At 43.4% G+C, this 16,422-nt stretch overlaps 1 protein-coding gene across 11 annotated transcripts in view; it reads left to right on the top strand.

Annotated features, from left to right (window-relative positions):
• Positions 1-16,422, top strand: part of LOC140453373 (proto-oncogene tyrosine-protein kinase Yrk-like) — a 304,349-nt gene that overhangs the window by 186,703 nt on the left and 101,224 nt on the right. The gene's annotated exons all lie outside the window — the stretch shown is intronic.

Genomic DNA, 16,422 nt, shown 5'->3' on the forward strand with positions numbered 1-16,422 from the left:
GACTGAAGGGTCTGTTTCCATGCTGTGTGACTCTGTCTCTACCAGTGAGAGGATGTGTGGATGTTTGTAGAGTCACTAGTTATAGACTTCTTTTGTACATACTGCTATCACATTTAATAAGACTCATCAACATTTTCTTAATTTTGCCTGTAAATTTTATATTTCCACAAGGGAATGAAAAGAGAAGAAGAGAAAATAATTCATTAAACTGTTTCCAAATTTTTCTTTATGTCTAGATTGAATTATTTACTTATTCCTTCAATGGTTCCTTGACCTTTTTGTTTCTTGCTTTCCATGATAGAGTTTCTCTGCTTCTCTTCCTCTCCCATCCCCTCCATTCTTTATCATTTTTCCTTTCACTGTCCAGATCTCCTTTTCCCTGAATAGAGTAAAACAATTCTCAGAGACACGTTGGACCCACCGGGAAGTGTGATTTTTTTTAAACAAGTCGAGAAATTGCTGGATAAGTGACCAAACAAAATCAAAACTTGCAGCAATTTGTGATAGACGAGGCTACACTATGAGCTGAGTTACCAGGTGTAGTGTTTGACCAAATCTGCAAAGCCTTCCCAGCCTTCCTCAGGTCTCTCCATGAGCATTGTGAGATTGCTGCATTTACAGCCTTGACCATTGCTCTGACCATTCAAGAGTTGGTGTACAGGCACATAGTGATACCTGGACCTGGCATAACCCTTCTCCTCAGAGAGCCACAGAGGAAGGAACAAAACAGTGGAATTTCGCTTCTGCAAACAGGGAATTTTACCTGAAAGACTTTGCTTTAATTTTAAATTTAAATGAAAGTAAAACTTCCTTTTCCCTCACTTTATGAGGAGTCTTGTGCTGCTCCCAAGAGTGGGAAGCAAGAAGGACATAAGATCAAAATTCAGAATCCTGTCGATGTGGTGAACTTCTGTAAGTTCTCAGGATGTTAAAGGCTGGCCCTTTTGCTTGCAGTCACATCACATGTTTGCGCATTAAAAGTTCACTAGAAATAAGTTCCCCCTTGCCTGTTAAGGTCTGTGCAAGCAAGCATTGTGTCCTTTCAGATTCACGCCTGCATTCAGAGGCGTACAGCAGGCAAGATAGTTAGCTTCCAGCTTCTGTGTGAGTAACCACAGCTTCTTTGGTGAGTTTGCATTTTATCCAGTGTGGTGGCTGAGATGGGATATCAGTAGTTGTAAGCTGGAGGGTCATGCAGGATGACTGAGAGAAGGTGAGGACTGCAGAGGCTGAGATTACAGTTGAAGAGGGTGGTGCTGGAAGAGCACAGCCTCCTAGGAGCAGAAGAGTCGACGCTTCAAGCATAAGCTCTTCATCAGGAAAAGATAACTGGGGCAGGAGGATGGAGTTTAATGGGCATGGGTGAATGACACTGGTCAAGATTGAAAGTTTCACTGGCCAAGGGTGAAAGGATTAGCGGTGAAGGATACGGATGTGAGTTGTGCTCCGACAGATGGGAGGGGTTTCTCAGCAGGAATGGTGTGTCTTGTGCCAAAAGGGAGAGGTTGATGGTGTCAACAGTAGGCTCATGAGGATTAAATTGAAGACACTGGATAGTGACAGTGGCACAGGGGTGAGATATGGGGTGGGGGGTAGGAAATGGGAGAAAGGTGAGATATAGAGGGGGTAGGATATGGGAGAATGGTGGGATACAGTAAGGTGGAAGTTTCAAGGTTGTAAGCGGGAAGTGGATCATTTCCGTGGGGAGGTCTGTTATGGTGAAAGAACAACTGACTTCAAAATTGGGAAGCCAGAGAGTCTGAGTGGGAATGGGCATGTAATAACTTTCAATCCAAGAGTCTTATCTCTCTCTTCTTCCCTCTTAAGGTTAACTTAGTTCTGTCAGCCTTTCTCTGTCAGATTTTGAAGTGCCAGAACAGTAAGTTCCTCATTTTACTGGGTTGCCTGGGAAACCATGTGCATCCAAAGTCTTTCTCCTGAGGAGGGTACGTCAGCATGTACTAATTTTGTAGCAATGTTTTGTAACAGAGCAGGAGGCAGAAGGTCCCTGGTCAACTCCTCGGGTTTAGGAGTTGCAGTACGATCTTGTTAAGACAGAAGACAGAAAGGCCAAGGAAAAAAAATCAATCTTAACGGGCGGCATGGTGTCTCAGTGGTTAGCACTGCTGCCTCACAGGACCAGGGTCCCAGGTTCGATTCCAGCCTTGGGTGACTGTCTGTGTGGAGTTTGCACATTCTCCCCATGTCTGTGTGGGTTTGCTCCGGTTTCCTCCCACAATCCAAAGGTGTGCAGGTCAGGTGAATTGGCCATACTAAATTGCCCGTAGTTTAGGTGCATTAGTCAGGGGTAAATGTAGGGGAATGGGTCTGGTGGGTTGCTCTTTGGAGGGTTGGTGTGGACTTGTTGGGCCGAAGGGCCTGTTTCCACACTGTAGGAAATCTAATCTAATCACCTCAAAGGAAAAATTGAATAAAAAATTGTCAAATACAAAATCAGCTACAGGTTGCTGAAACAGCAATCTCTCCGCAGCTTGGGATTACTGCAGTAGACATTTGTTTTAGAGAAGTTAAGAACACATTGACATTTATTGTTCTAAAAGTTGGTTGTTTTGTTTTAAATCTTCTGCTGTCCTATTCCTTATGGAGAAAATATGTCTCAGTTTGTGAACATGGTGTACAGGCAAGTAACTCATTAACTCTTGTTGAGAATTCGGATACATCAATTGAACTGTATACGAAGAAGAGACGTCAGTGAACAGAATGTAAAATTGTGTAACTCTGTTTCTTCAAACATCTGTCTCGGAATCAGTGGAGTCAGCTTATACAGCCTCCGAACCAGAGCGGTTTCCTAGCTTCTGGTGTCAACGGAAACAGTGAGTCCTGGGCTTTTTTCCTCAACTTATCTGTGTTGGGTGTGGCTGCACTGTCAGGAAAGCCAAATTGCACGTTCTCCCCGTGTCAGCATGGGTTTCCTCCTGGTTTTCTGGTTTCCTCCCACAGTCAAAAAATGTACGGCTTAGGTGGATTGGCCATGCTAAATTACTCATGATGTGCAGGCTAAGTGGGCTAGCCGTGGGAAATGCAGGGATAGGGTAGGAGTGTTGGTCTGAGTCGGATGCTGTTCAGAGGGTAGGTATGGGCTCATAGCCTGATTCCACACTGGAAGGATTCTATCATGCTATGAATATTCTTTTTCTACAAAGTGCCTTGGGATGTTTCATCAGGATGTTTCATTAAAGGTGCTATGTGAATGGAAATTGTTGTTCCCACTACATGTGACGCGATCATTCTTTTTGCTGGCAGTGAGCTCACTGTCTAGAAAGAATACCCAACCCATTGATGGACCCATGGTGAATGAAGTGAGGCTTAACAGTGATGTGACTGCATCCTTGCTTGCAAAAGAAAATTTACTGAGCTTTTGAAGTTCTGCTAAAAAGGCAGATACATGAACAGGAACATCCTTCTGTGAGTAGTGAATCTCTGAAAGCTTACAGGGGTAAAAGGCAGGGAAGTGGAGTGGAGGATTATCAAACCAGCCGTGATCTCATTGACTGACAGAGCAGACTTGATGGGCTGAATGGCCTACTCCTACATCTTATGATCAAGACATTTTCTGGAATATTAATTTTGTTAAATCAGCAAAAGCTTTGTGGCTCTGAACTGTAATCATTGAGTGAATGCAACTAATTAGATAGTGGATAAACATATTTAACATCGTATCTCAATGATGTAGGGTAAGGGAGTGAAATAAGAGAATGGTACAACTATAGAACAGTACTTTCTGAAAAACAAAAATGCTCAGCTCGAACGAAGAGTCATCTGGACTCGAAACATTAGGTTGCTGTCTCTTCACGGATGCTGCCTGATCCACTGTGATCTCCAGCATTTGTTGTTTCCTGTACAGATTCCAGCATCTGCAGGAATTTGCTCAAAACAATTCTTTCTGACTAATTCTCCACAAAAGTGTCCAAATTTAATCTCATTCTCCTGCTTGTACCTCAGACCTTTTGAAGATTTTTAAATGATCCAATTCTCTTCTGATGTGAGTTGCCATAGGCTCGGCTGCAGGTGTGCCTGTGAAGTAGAGAATGTTGCATTCAAATCAATTCCTGTGTACAAATATTTTCTAGCCTCACATTTTTATTGTTTTTCTGATTATGTAAAGGGCCTGTTCACCCTTCAGTCAGTGTTTGAGATGCAATTCATCCCATGCCCACTCAGTTTGGACAGCCAGTACACTTCCTGTATTGAAGTTTTAATGGAATTGATGTGTTCATGGTAATGAAATAAGTTGTTGAATGTAAATTGTATTGCAAAAAAGTAAACTATTGGTTGAAAATTGTTGCTTAAATTTATGTTTTGTACCTGACTTTACCTGAGCTGCGGCAGTGTGAGAATGGACTGCCTCATTCTAGAATTCCCTCCCAATGTCCCCCATCCTCACACCTCATATTCTTCCTTATAAAATATTCCTTCAAACTCAGCTGTTTGACCAACCTCTTAGTTGTCTGGCCAGTTTATATTTGCTGTGTGTGGCTCCATGATGGTCTTTTACGATGGTCTTCTTGGGATGTTTTAGTACAAACAGAGGTGCTAAATAAAGGAAGCTTCTTGTTGTTGTATCACTCCAGCTGTATCATTGCAGTATTTCATTGGATGATCAGTGTCAGTCTGTTTACGTATGGGCACCATATTTGCAGGGACACTGTAGCTGAGAACTCTTCTTACCTTCTCATTCCTTGTTTTATGGCTTTATTCTCTTCCCAGTCACAAGGCTCCACATGCCTCAGAAATGCCATTTCACATGGCGAGGTCAATGAGCATTACAGCACTCGAGACAGGAGGTGGCAATGGAGCAGATGGTGCATTGATTCGGCCCCAGCACCACAGCCTCATGGCACTGAATCAATGCCAAAAAACACCAGATATTACACAGATATTACACAGAGAAAGAGACTGAGTGAGCTCAGATTATACTCCTCAGGCAGGCAAAAGGAGACTCGAATGAGGTATTTAAGACCACGAAGGGTTTGAGATACAGCCATTAAAAATAAATAGTTTCCAGTGGTTGGAAGGTCAAAAACAAGATGGAACATGTCTCTGGTGCTTTGTAAAAGGCCTGAGCTGATGTTTTCTAAGCAGTGAATGGTTGAAAGGATGGGGCAGTGAATATGAATTCAGAAAGGAATTAATAAATATTTGAAAGAGATGTATATTTCAGGGACATGGCAGAAGAGCAAAAGAGGGATTAAGTGGATTACTTTTTGAAATAATCCATGCAGATTCATGTGCAAAATGGCCCCCTTCTGTCCTATACAAATTCCCCGATTATGTAAAATGTGACTTCTTCTCCAGATTTGTTGTCCAGCTGCTAATTCTCCAATATTTCATACTGGAGGCCATCGCTGATGTAGGTGGTTAGACACTAGATTTGGTCGATATCAGCAGAGTGATGCTTGAACAATAGGAGGATGAGGACCATTAGTCAGCTCCTGTTAGCTCTGGGGAAAGTTGCTGTTTGTGTGTTTTGAGGGGCATTACCTGAATCTTCATACCCCAGGATGGAATCTGGAGGGTCTCACTGGAAAGCTGGTGAGAGACCTGAACTTTTTTTATATAAAAGCCCAACAGAGCCGGAGCTAATCATTAGAAACATCGGAAATAGGGGCAAGAGTAAGCCATTCGGCCCTTCAGGGCTGCACCACTATTCAATATGATCATGGCTGACCATCCAATCTCAGTATCCCACTCCCACTTTCACTCCATACCCCTTGATCCCTTTAGCAGCAAAGGCCACATCCAACTCCCCCTTGAATATATCTAATGAACTGTCCCCAACAGCTTCCTGTGGGAGAGAAGCCCATAGGTTCATGACTTTCTGGGTGAAGACATTTTTCCTCATCTCAGTCCTGAATAGCTTACCCCTTATTCTCAGACTGTGACCCCTAGTTCTGGACTTCCCCAACATCGGGAACATTCTTCCTGCATCTAACCTGCTCAATCAGTTTTGGAGCTACAATCCTAGCTGTTTTGTTATGTGTATAGTGGATTTTTTCACCTTTTAGCTTTTTTGTTTGAAAGCCTCCGTGCTTCCAGCTCTCTGTAAGACATTTGTATTCCCTAGTGGAGCTGGGTAGCCGCAGACCATATCATTCCCAAAGCTACACCGAGCAGTCCAAGAGGAATTGTGGAAGTCGTGGGTTTATACTCAGCATCTGTGTGCAGCTAATGCCAATAGTACAGGTTCATTTACATCCTCTGAATCCTTGATTATTGTGGCATTGTGATGATTGAACTATTCCTTGCAAGTCCTATACCTGACTTTCCAATTCTTCTCCAAACAGATGTAGTTCTTCTACAACACATGGGCTAACATCTCATGATATCACTGTATTACTGCTGTCACTCATGCAACAAGAATAAGGATAATAAGGATAAAACAAGGGCCCTGATGTTTGTGAGGTGGAAGCAAGAGGCACATGCCAATGGTTGGAAAACTATGAAATGCTGGGAAGAGAGAGGACTTGCCAAGTTTAGCAAGTGAACCTTACTGGAACTTTGTAAAAATCTGCTTCCTGCATGGGAACCAGCTGGTGTGAGAGGCTGCTGCCCAGCAACAAGGTCCGTTGGATAAGGCAGTAACCTTAGTTCCAGCAGGCAGGAGCTGGGGAAAGGGCACATCAGAATACAGGGAGAAATTACTCTGGAGCTGTGGGAGGAAATCAGTAGCAGGGGCAAGAGGAAGGTCAAAGGAAGAAGGGATCACAGGGGAAGAAATTTGTGGGAAAGAGAGATGGTGGGTAAGAAATTGTAGCAGGAAGATGGATGAGACTACTTAGGCCAAAAGGCTGAGGTAGTGCCAGTGGAATCATGGAATCCCTCAGAGTGGAAAGAGGCCATTCGGCCTATCAAGTCCACACATGCTCCAAGGAGCATCCCAACCAGACCCATTCCATCACACTATTCCTGTTACCCTGCTTTTACCATGGCTAATCCACCTAACCTACACATCACGGGACACTACAGGGCAATTTTAGCTTGAGCAATGCACCGAAACCACACATTGTTGGACTTTGGGAGGTAATTGCAGCACCTGGAGGAAACCCATGCAGACACAGAGAGAGCATGTAAACTCCACACAGACAGTTGCCCGAGTATGGAATCGAACCCATGTCCCTGTGCTGTAAGACCGCAATGCTAACTACTGTCCCACCATGCCTCTTGTAGGTACCAGTTTTGCTGCTGTAGGCCAACAAGCAGTGCTGCAAAATTGTCTCGGTGGACAATCGAACAATTCACTGGATGGGGAGGCTCAACAAATATCCTCATCCTCAATGATGGAAGAGCCCAGCAAATCAGTGTAAAAGATAAGGCTGAAGTATTCGCAGCAATCTTCATCCAGAAGTGTCATGTGGATGACCCATCTCGGCCTCCTCCAGTCATCCCCAGCATCACAGAGACCAGTCTTCAGCCAATTCGATAAACTCCACGTGATACCAAAAATATTGGCGGCACTGGATACTGCAAAGGCAATGGGTCCTGATAACATTCAGGCAATAGTACTGAAGACTTGTACTCCAGAACATCCCACTCCCCTAGCCAAGCTGTTCTAGTACAGTTACAACACTGGCATCCACCCGACAATGTGGAAAATTGCCCAGGTATGTCCTGTGTACAAAAAGCAGGAGACAAATCAACCCAGCCCTATCAATCTACTGTCGATCATCAGTAAAGTGATGGAAGGTGTCATCATCTGTGCTATCAGGCATCAACTGCTCAGCGATAATCTGCTCAGAGTGTAATTGATCACATAAATTGAGGGAGTAATGTCTGAAGTTGCCTTTTCATAGTGTTCTGTTTGTAGTACGTAATTGGATCGCTGATGTCTCAAGCCCATCAGAGGTTACGTGTTAATGTGACAGTAAATTAGTTTGGAAAGATTTGTGTTTCTGCCGTGGTTCACACTGACAGCTTGCTGCCACTTCCAGCCTCACTGGCAGTAACCCAGTGGTTAGCTTGGCATTCCTCTGTGGCTGGCTGCATTGTTTATATCACTGCCTCTTGTTTCCTGAAACCCAGGAATCCTGAGAGGAAGTGAGGCTTCTGTTGTGGGGGATGGGGCAGGAAAACGTAAAGTGGGGGGGTGAGGGGGGGAAGGTGGGGGGAAGGCTTGCAATAGCTAGTATTGCTGGAACAGCACTGCCTTACAAATCAGACAAACAATCTGTTGTTCAGCACCGAGGGGAGATGCTCTCATTTCCCATTCATGGTTGTGAGCACCATTGATTTGAATCTGCAGCTGACCTGCAGTGAGATCAACATTGAGCTGGTCCCAGTACACCATTTGCTGTGTGTAGAGCAGGTGCTGAGAGTGAAGGATTGTATTTTGCATCTTGCTAAACAATCCAGCTTCTATCCATTACAACTCAGAATCGTGACAACAGCATTAACATTGTGCACTTGAAAGTGGCTGGGCGGTTTTCTTCTTAACATTTGAGTGAATGTTACAATTAAATAAATGTTTCTATTACAGCACTGGACAGAGCAGGATATTCTTGTAATGAAACGGTGAGAATGAGTGAGAACTCGAACAGGAAAGGTTAATTTGATGCTACATTCCAAAAATATCAATGCCTTTGCGCCAGCTGTTTTATTCAGATATGAAGTCATTCAAATTCAATAAAAGACATTATTTGATCTGCTGCATACCTTTATTTCCAGTTGTATACAAGAGAAAATTAACATAGCCTGCACCCACTCTTTGTCTGTTAGCTGTCTTTGTAGTGGTAACATTAACCTATTTATTCAGAGTTCCCTAATGCTACTACGAAGATAGAGAAGTGGAGAATTTCAGATGGAAACATGAGGCATTTACAAGTTGGAATCCACAATACTGTTCCAATTCCTCAGCAGTTCTGAAACTCAGTAAGATCATTTTCCCTATGAATCTTTCCTGTCAGTTATCTCTACGTATTGATATGTTTAATTAATTATGACACAGCATTTTCATGGACCCTGAAATCTGAAGAATAAATCAAAGTTGACTTCTCCTGTGAAGATTAATTTGTTCCACAATGCTATTGCTTTCAGCTATCAGATTATAGTGAGACAGCAGTCTGTCTTTTGTTTGTGGAACCTCACATTTGCACAAAGATGCCACCAAAAAGGTTAATCTGTGATCAGAAGCACAGGGCCATTTGCAGATGATACCAGATAGGAGCCAACCGTACAGAGCAACTTAAAGAATTACAGAAGGTAACATCGTTAAGTAGACAGAAAAATAGCAGATGAAATGTGATGCAGACAAATGTTAAATGCTGGAATTGGGAGACATTAATAAGTGATTTGTGCAATCCATTGGAGCTCTTGTGGTTTAATGGTACTAACTCTACCTCTAAGCCAGGAGGCCTGGGTTCAAACCCCACCTGCTCCAAAAGCTGCATCATAACATCTCTGAACAGGTTGATTATTAGATTAGATCCCCTACAGTGTGGAAACAGGCCCTTCGGCCCAACAAGTCCACACCAACCCTCTGAAGAGTAACCCACCCAGACCCATTTCCTTCTGACTAATGCACCTAACACGATGGGCAATTTAGCATGGCCAATTCACCTGACCTGCACATCTTTGGACTGTGGGAGGAAACCGGAGTACCTGGAGGAAACCCTCGCAGACACGGGGAGAACGTGCAAACTCCACACAGACAGTCACCCAAGGCTGGAATTGAACCTGGGACCCTGGCGCTATGAGGCAGCAGTGCTAATCAGAAGCAGTGCTTCTGAAAGAAGTCCAGACATCTCAGCACTAAGTGTGGGTGCTTCCCATGACTCAATGGTAGCACTGGTGTCAGACTTGTTGTGGGTTCAAGTCCTGCTGAAGAAACTGGAAAGGAGGGTTTATGGTATGAGGGAAAAGGAAACAATGGAATAGATCAAAGGAATTTTGTCTTTTGTGAACGTAAATTGTCAAAATTTAGTCACAGCCATGGAGAGCTGAGGGCATAGCTGAAATAGATGATTTCAATGGATTAAAATCAAAATGCTGTAGATGCTGGAAATCTGAAATTAAATCAGAATAGAAACTCAACAGGTCCATCAGTATCTGGGTTGAGAGAAACAGATTTAATATTTAACTGGGTGACTCAGTGGTTAGTACTGCTGCCTCACAGTGCCAGGGACCTGGGTTTGATTCCCACCTCGGAATACTGTCTGTGTGGAGTTTGCACATTCTCCCCGTGTCTGCGTGGGTTTTCTCCGGTGCTCTGGTTTTCTCCCACAGTGTAAAGATGTACAGGTTAAGGTGGATTGGTTATGTTAAATTACCCATAATGTTAGGTGCATTAGTCAGATGTAAATATAGGGTAGGGGAATGGACCTGGGTAGGTCACTCTTTGGAGGGTCAGTGTGGACTTGTTAGGCTGAAGGGCCTGTTTCCATTCTGTAGGGAATCTAATCTAATATTTCAAGTCCAATATGATTCTGAAAAATGGTCACCTTGAATTCAAAACATAAACTGTTTCTCTCTCCACAGCTGCTGCAAATTTTGTTGAGTTTCTTCAGCATTTCTGTTGTTATTACATAGTATATGAGTACATTGGATCTGTCTTCATTAAAAATGAGGATGATGGAAAGGGAGAAGGTAAAGAAATTGGATAGGACATTAAAAAAAATTGAAGAGATCTGATAGATTCGCAACAAAGTAGTGAGTCACTGCATCCAATTACTGTGGGAAGTAAGGGTGGAAATTGCAAAAGTTCTGCAAACAATCTCTCTTGAATATAAGGAGAGATCAGGGTCAGTGAGGTTAGTCTGATCGATGTTGTGCATGTAGACTTTCAAACAGCATTTGATAAATGACCAGGTGATGGGACTGTTTAGCAAAGTTAGACCTGAGGGGATTAAGGAGGCAATGGCTGTATGGATACAACATTGGATAAGAGACAGCAAATGGGAGAGTAATAGAACATAGAACATAGAAAAGTACTGCACAGAACAGGCCCTTTGGCCCACCATGTTGTGCAAAGATTTAATCCTAATGTAAAATATATTAAAAACCTACACACCCCTCATTCACTGCTATCCATGTACATGTCCAACAGTTGCTTAAATGTTCCTAATGACTCTGCTTCCACCACCACCGCTGGCAACGCATTCCATGCATTATAACTCTCTGCGTAAAGAACCTACCTCTGATATCTCCTTTATACCTTCCTCCTAATATCTTCAAACTATGACTTCTCGTACCAGTTAATCCTGCCCTGGGAAAAAGTCTCTGGCTATTGACTCTATCTATTCCACTCATTATTTTGTACACCTCGATCAGGTCTCCTCTTTCCTCCTCCTCTCCAGAGAGAAATGTCTGAGCTTATTCAACCTTTCTTCGTAAGGCAAGCCCTCCAGTCCAGGCAGCATCCTGGTAAACCTTCTTTACACCCTCTCCAAAGCCTCTGTATCTTTCCTATAGTAGGGCGACCAAAACTGGACACAATATTCCAAGTGTGGTTTCACCAGGGACTTGTAGAGCTTAAAACCTCACAGCTCTTAAACTCAATTCCCCTGTTAATGGAGGCCAAAACACCATATGCTTTCTTAACAACCCTATCCACTTGGGTGGCAACTTTGAGGGATCTATGTACTTGCACACCCAGGTCCCTCTGTTCCTCCACACTGCCAAGAATCCTGTCTTTAATCCTATATTCAGCATTCGCGTTCAACCTTCTAAATGCATCACTTTGCATTTATCTAGGTTGAACTCCATCTGCCGTTTCTCAGCCCAGCTCTGCATCCTGTCTATGTCACGCTGCAGCCTGCAGTAGCCCTCTATACTATCGATGACACCTCCAACCTTTGTGTCATCTCCAAATTTACTAACCCACCCCTCAACCTCCTCATCCAAGTCATTTATAAAAACTACAAAGAGCAGAGCCCTGCGGGACCCCACTCAACACTGACCTCCAGGCAGAATACTTTATATCTACAACCACTCTCTGCCTTTTGTCAGATAGCCACTTCTGAATCCAGATAGCCAAATCTCCCTATATCCCATACCTCCTGACTTTATTAGATTAGATTACTTACAGTGTGGAAACAGGCCCTTTGGCCCAACAAGTCCACACCGCCCCGCCGAAGTGCAACCCACCCATTTACCCCTTACCTAATACTACGGGCAATTTAGCATGGCCAATTCACCTGACCTGCACATCTTTGGACTGTGGGAGGAAACCGGAGCACCCGGAGGAAACCCACGCAGACACGGGGAGAATGTGCAAACTCCACACAGTCAGTCGCCTAAGGCGGGAATTGAACCCAGGTCTCTGGCGCTGTGAGGCAGCAGTGCTAACCACTGTGCCACCGCACCACCCACAATGAGCCTACCATGGGGAACCCTATCAAATGCCTTGCTGAAGTCCATATACACCACATCTACTGCTCGACCTTTGTTGACCTGTCTTGACACCTCCTCAAAGAACTCAATAAGATTTGTGAGGCATGACCTGCCCCTCACAAAGCCATGCTGACTGCCTTTAATCACACTATCTTTGCCAAATAGACATAAATCCTATCCCTCAGAATTCTTTCCAAAACTTTGTTGACCACAGGCGTAAGACTGACTGGTCTGTAATTGCCAGGGCTTTCCCTCTTACCCTTCTTGAAAAGAGGAACAACATTTGCCTCCCTCCAATTCTCTGGTACGACTCCTGTGGAGAGTGAGGAGGCAAATATCCTCTCCAGCAGCTTAGCGACCTCCTTTCTTGCTTCCTGGAGCAGCCTGGGATATATCTGGTCTGGCCCTGGGACTTATCAATCTTATAGTTTCCAGCACATCAACTTCATCAATCTTGATCTGGTCAAGACTATCCCAGCTCTTCTAAGTTTTCATTTACAACAAGTTCCCTTTCCTTGGTGAAAACCAAAGCAAAACATTTATCTAGAGCTTCCTCTATCTGCTCAGACTCCACGCACAAGTTCCCTACGCTATCCCTGATCGGCCCTACCTTCTCCATGATCATTCTCTTCTTCCTCACATAAGAGTAAAATGCCTTTGGGTTCTCCCTAATCCTTCTTGCCAAGCCTTTTTCGTGCCCCCTCCTGGCTTTCCTCAGTCCAATTCTGAGCTCCTTTCTAGCAAGCCTGTAATCCTCTAAAGCTGTGCTAGATCCTTGCTCCCTCCACCTTATGTTAGCTGCCTTCTTCCTTTTGATGAGAAGAACCTTTGTTCTCATCATCCAAGGTTCCTTAATCTTACCCCTCCTTACCTGTCTCAGAGGAACACATTTTTGCATCACTCACAACAACTGCTCCTTAAATGGTCTCCACATGTCTGCTGTAAATGGGAAAGGATTGTTTCTGCATCAGAGAAATGTACGCAATGCTATCTGTCTGGGATTGGCATTGGACTACAGCTTTTTCTCATGTCCGGGTCCATTAATAAACTGCTCATGGTTGTACAGGGCATCACTTCAAAGTTTGCAGTGATATAGAAATCAGAAATTACAGTTACAGGGGTAGTACAAGAATAGATTTTACAAAGACATAGACAGACTGAGTGAAATGGGCAGGTCGTTGGCAGGTACAGTTCAATACAGAGAAATGTGGAGTAATTGCTTTTGGTAAGAAAACTGTGGAGAAGTAATATAAACTAAATGGTGCAATAATGGAAATGACACAGGAGTATCAAACCTGGGGTTGTATGTAGAAAATTGTTGAAGGTGACAGGAAGAGTTGAGAAAGCTGTTTAAAAAAAAGGCCCATTTAATTGGCACCACATCCATAAACATTCACTCCCTCCTTCTCTGATGCTTAATAAATAAGAGTAGGAGTGGCCATTCAATCCCTTGAGCCTGTTCTGAGGTGCAGTGGTTCAGTGGTTAGTACTGCTGCCTCAAAGTACCAGGGACCTGGGTTCAATTCCAGCCTTGAGCAATTGTTTGTGTGGAGCACATTTTCCCCATGTCAGCGTGGGTTTCCTCCGGGTGCTCCGGTTTCCTCCTACAGTCCAAAGCTGTGGAGGTTAGGTAGATTGACCATGCTAAATTACCCCATAGTGTCCAGGTTAGATGGATTTGCCATAGGAATTGCAGGGTTATTGGATAGGTGGTGGTTTGCTCTTTGGAGGAATGTGTGGACTTGATGGGCTGAATGGCCTGCTTCCACACTGTAGGGTTCTGACATTTAATAAGATCACAGATGATCTGTGGCTTAACTCCATATGCTTGCCTTGAGCCCATATCCCTCTCTTAATAAAAATTTGTCTATCTCAGATTTAAATTTAACGATTGAATGAGCATCGACCACCATTTAAGGATGTGAGTTCCAAATTTCCACTCGTCCTATCGTGTCAAAGTGCTTTCTAACATCTTTACTAAATGGCCTGGCCCTAATTCTTAGACTTTACCACCTGGTTCTAGAATTTTCAACCATTAGAAATAGTATATTTTTATCTGCCTTTCCTTGTTAATACCCTGAAGACCTCCGTTAGATCACCACCTACCTTCTGAATTCCAGAGAATAAAGGCCTAATTTGTCAAATCACTCCTTATATTTTAACCCCTGAAATCCAGGCCTCGTCCTTGTAAACTGCACTAAACTCCCTCCAGGGCCAAAACATCCTTTCTAAGGGGCAGTACCCAGATTTTCTCACAGCACCATAAGTCGGGTCTAACCAGAGTTTTGTATAACTGCAGCATAATGTCTGTATCCCTCTACCCCAGCCCTTTAGATTTAGAGATCACTATTCCATTAGCTGTCCTGACTATTTTCCATACCTGTTTGTGGCATTTTAAAGAATTATGCACCTGAATCCTAAAATCCCAATGGACATCCAGTGTATTTAACTTTGTGCCTGATCTATCTTTCCTCTGTCTGAAATGGATAACCTCACACTTGCTTACATTAAAATTCATCTGCCACAGCTTTGCTCATTCACCTCATCAATCAATAAGCAGTTGTAATTTTGAGCTGCTGTCAACACTGTCTACAATGCTGTGCAGTTTTGTGTCATCAGCAAATTTGGATATTTGATTTTTTAATGCCATTATCCAAGTCATTGATGAGTATTGTAAATAATGGAGACCACAACACAGATCCTTGCTGGGATCCAACTGGTCACATCCTGCCAATTTGAGTTCTTATCCGTTATTCAAACTTTCTGTTTCCTGTCGCTGAACCAATTTCCAACTCACACCAGTAATTTGTCCCCAGTTCTGAGGGATTCCACTTCAGATGATAATCTTTTTTGTGGTACTTTATCAAAAACCTTCTGGAAGTCCATATAGACAACATCCATTGGTTTACCTCTGTCCAACACCTTTGTCACTTCTTCAAAAAACATTGAGGTTTGTCAGGGATGAGATACCCTTTATGAATCCATGTTAACTCTCCCTGATTAACTGAACTTTTTCAAATGATCAGTTTTTTTATCCTTAATTATAGACTCTGACTGTTTCCCTGCCACAGATGCCAGGCTAACTGATCCGTAATTTCCTGTTTTCCGGCTGTGACCATTCTTAAAGAGTGGAGTGAAATGAGCAACTTTCTAATCCACAGGTACAACTCCTGAATCCAGGGAAATCTAAAAGATTAAGGTTAATGTGCTCTCCTTTAACACCCATGGATGGAAACCACCAGGTCCTAATGACGTGTTGCTCTTCAGTTCCATTTATTTCCCCATTATTGACCATTTACTTCAGCTCATTTTATTTAGACCATGTCCCTGATCCTCTGTTAATTCATTTGGGACTACTGATAAGCTCTCCTCCTTTTCTACTGTGAGTGTTGAAGCAAAATAATTGTTCAGCTTGTCTGCTATTTCCCTAACATTGTGTACCATCTATAAGTTGCACTGCAGAAATTCATCAAGCCTTCTAAGACAGCACCTTCTAAACATACAACCACTTCCATCAAGAAGATATATATGAACACCACCCCCTGCATGTTCCCCTCCAAAGCACTTGCTATCCTGACTTGGAAATATATTGCCGTTCCTTCAGGTCACTGGGTCAAAATCGTGGAACGCCCTCCCTAACAGCATTGTGGGTCAACCCACAGCACATGGACTGCAGTGGTTCAAGAAGGCAGCTCACCACCACTGTCTCACGAGCAACTAGGGATAGACAATAATTACTGAACCAGCCAGCAATGCTCACATCCCATAAGCAAATATTTATAAAGTGCATGTGATTCTGGGCTTTATAATCAGAGGCTTGGGCTGCACACACAAGGAATTAATCCTAAACAGAATGCTGACAAGATTAAAGTGGTCCTGGAAATGCACAGCAGGTCAGGCAGCATCTGAGGAGCAAGAATATTGATGTTTCAGGCAAAAGCCCTTCATCAGGACACCTAATGAAAGGCTTTTGCCCCAAACATTGATTTTCCTGCTCCTCGGATGCTGCCTGACCAGCTGTGCTTTTCCAGCACCACTCTAATCTGGTCTGTGATCTCCAGCATCTGTAGTCCTCAC

This window comes from Chiloscyllium punctatum, chromosome 27 (genome assembly GCF_047496795.1).
Source record: "Chiloscyllium punctatum isolate Juve2018m chromosome 27, sChiPun1.3, whole genome shotgun sequence".
NCBI classification, from domain to species: domain Eukaryota; kingdom Metazoa; phylum Chordata; class Chondrichthyes; order Orectolobiformes; family Hemiscylliidae; genus Chiloscyllium; species Chiloscyllium punctatum.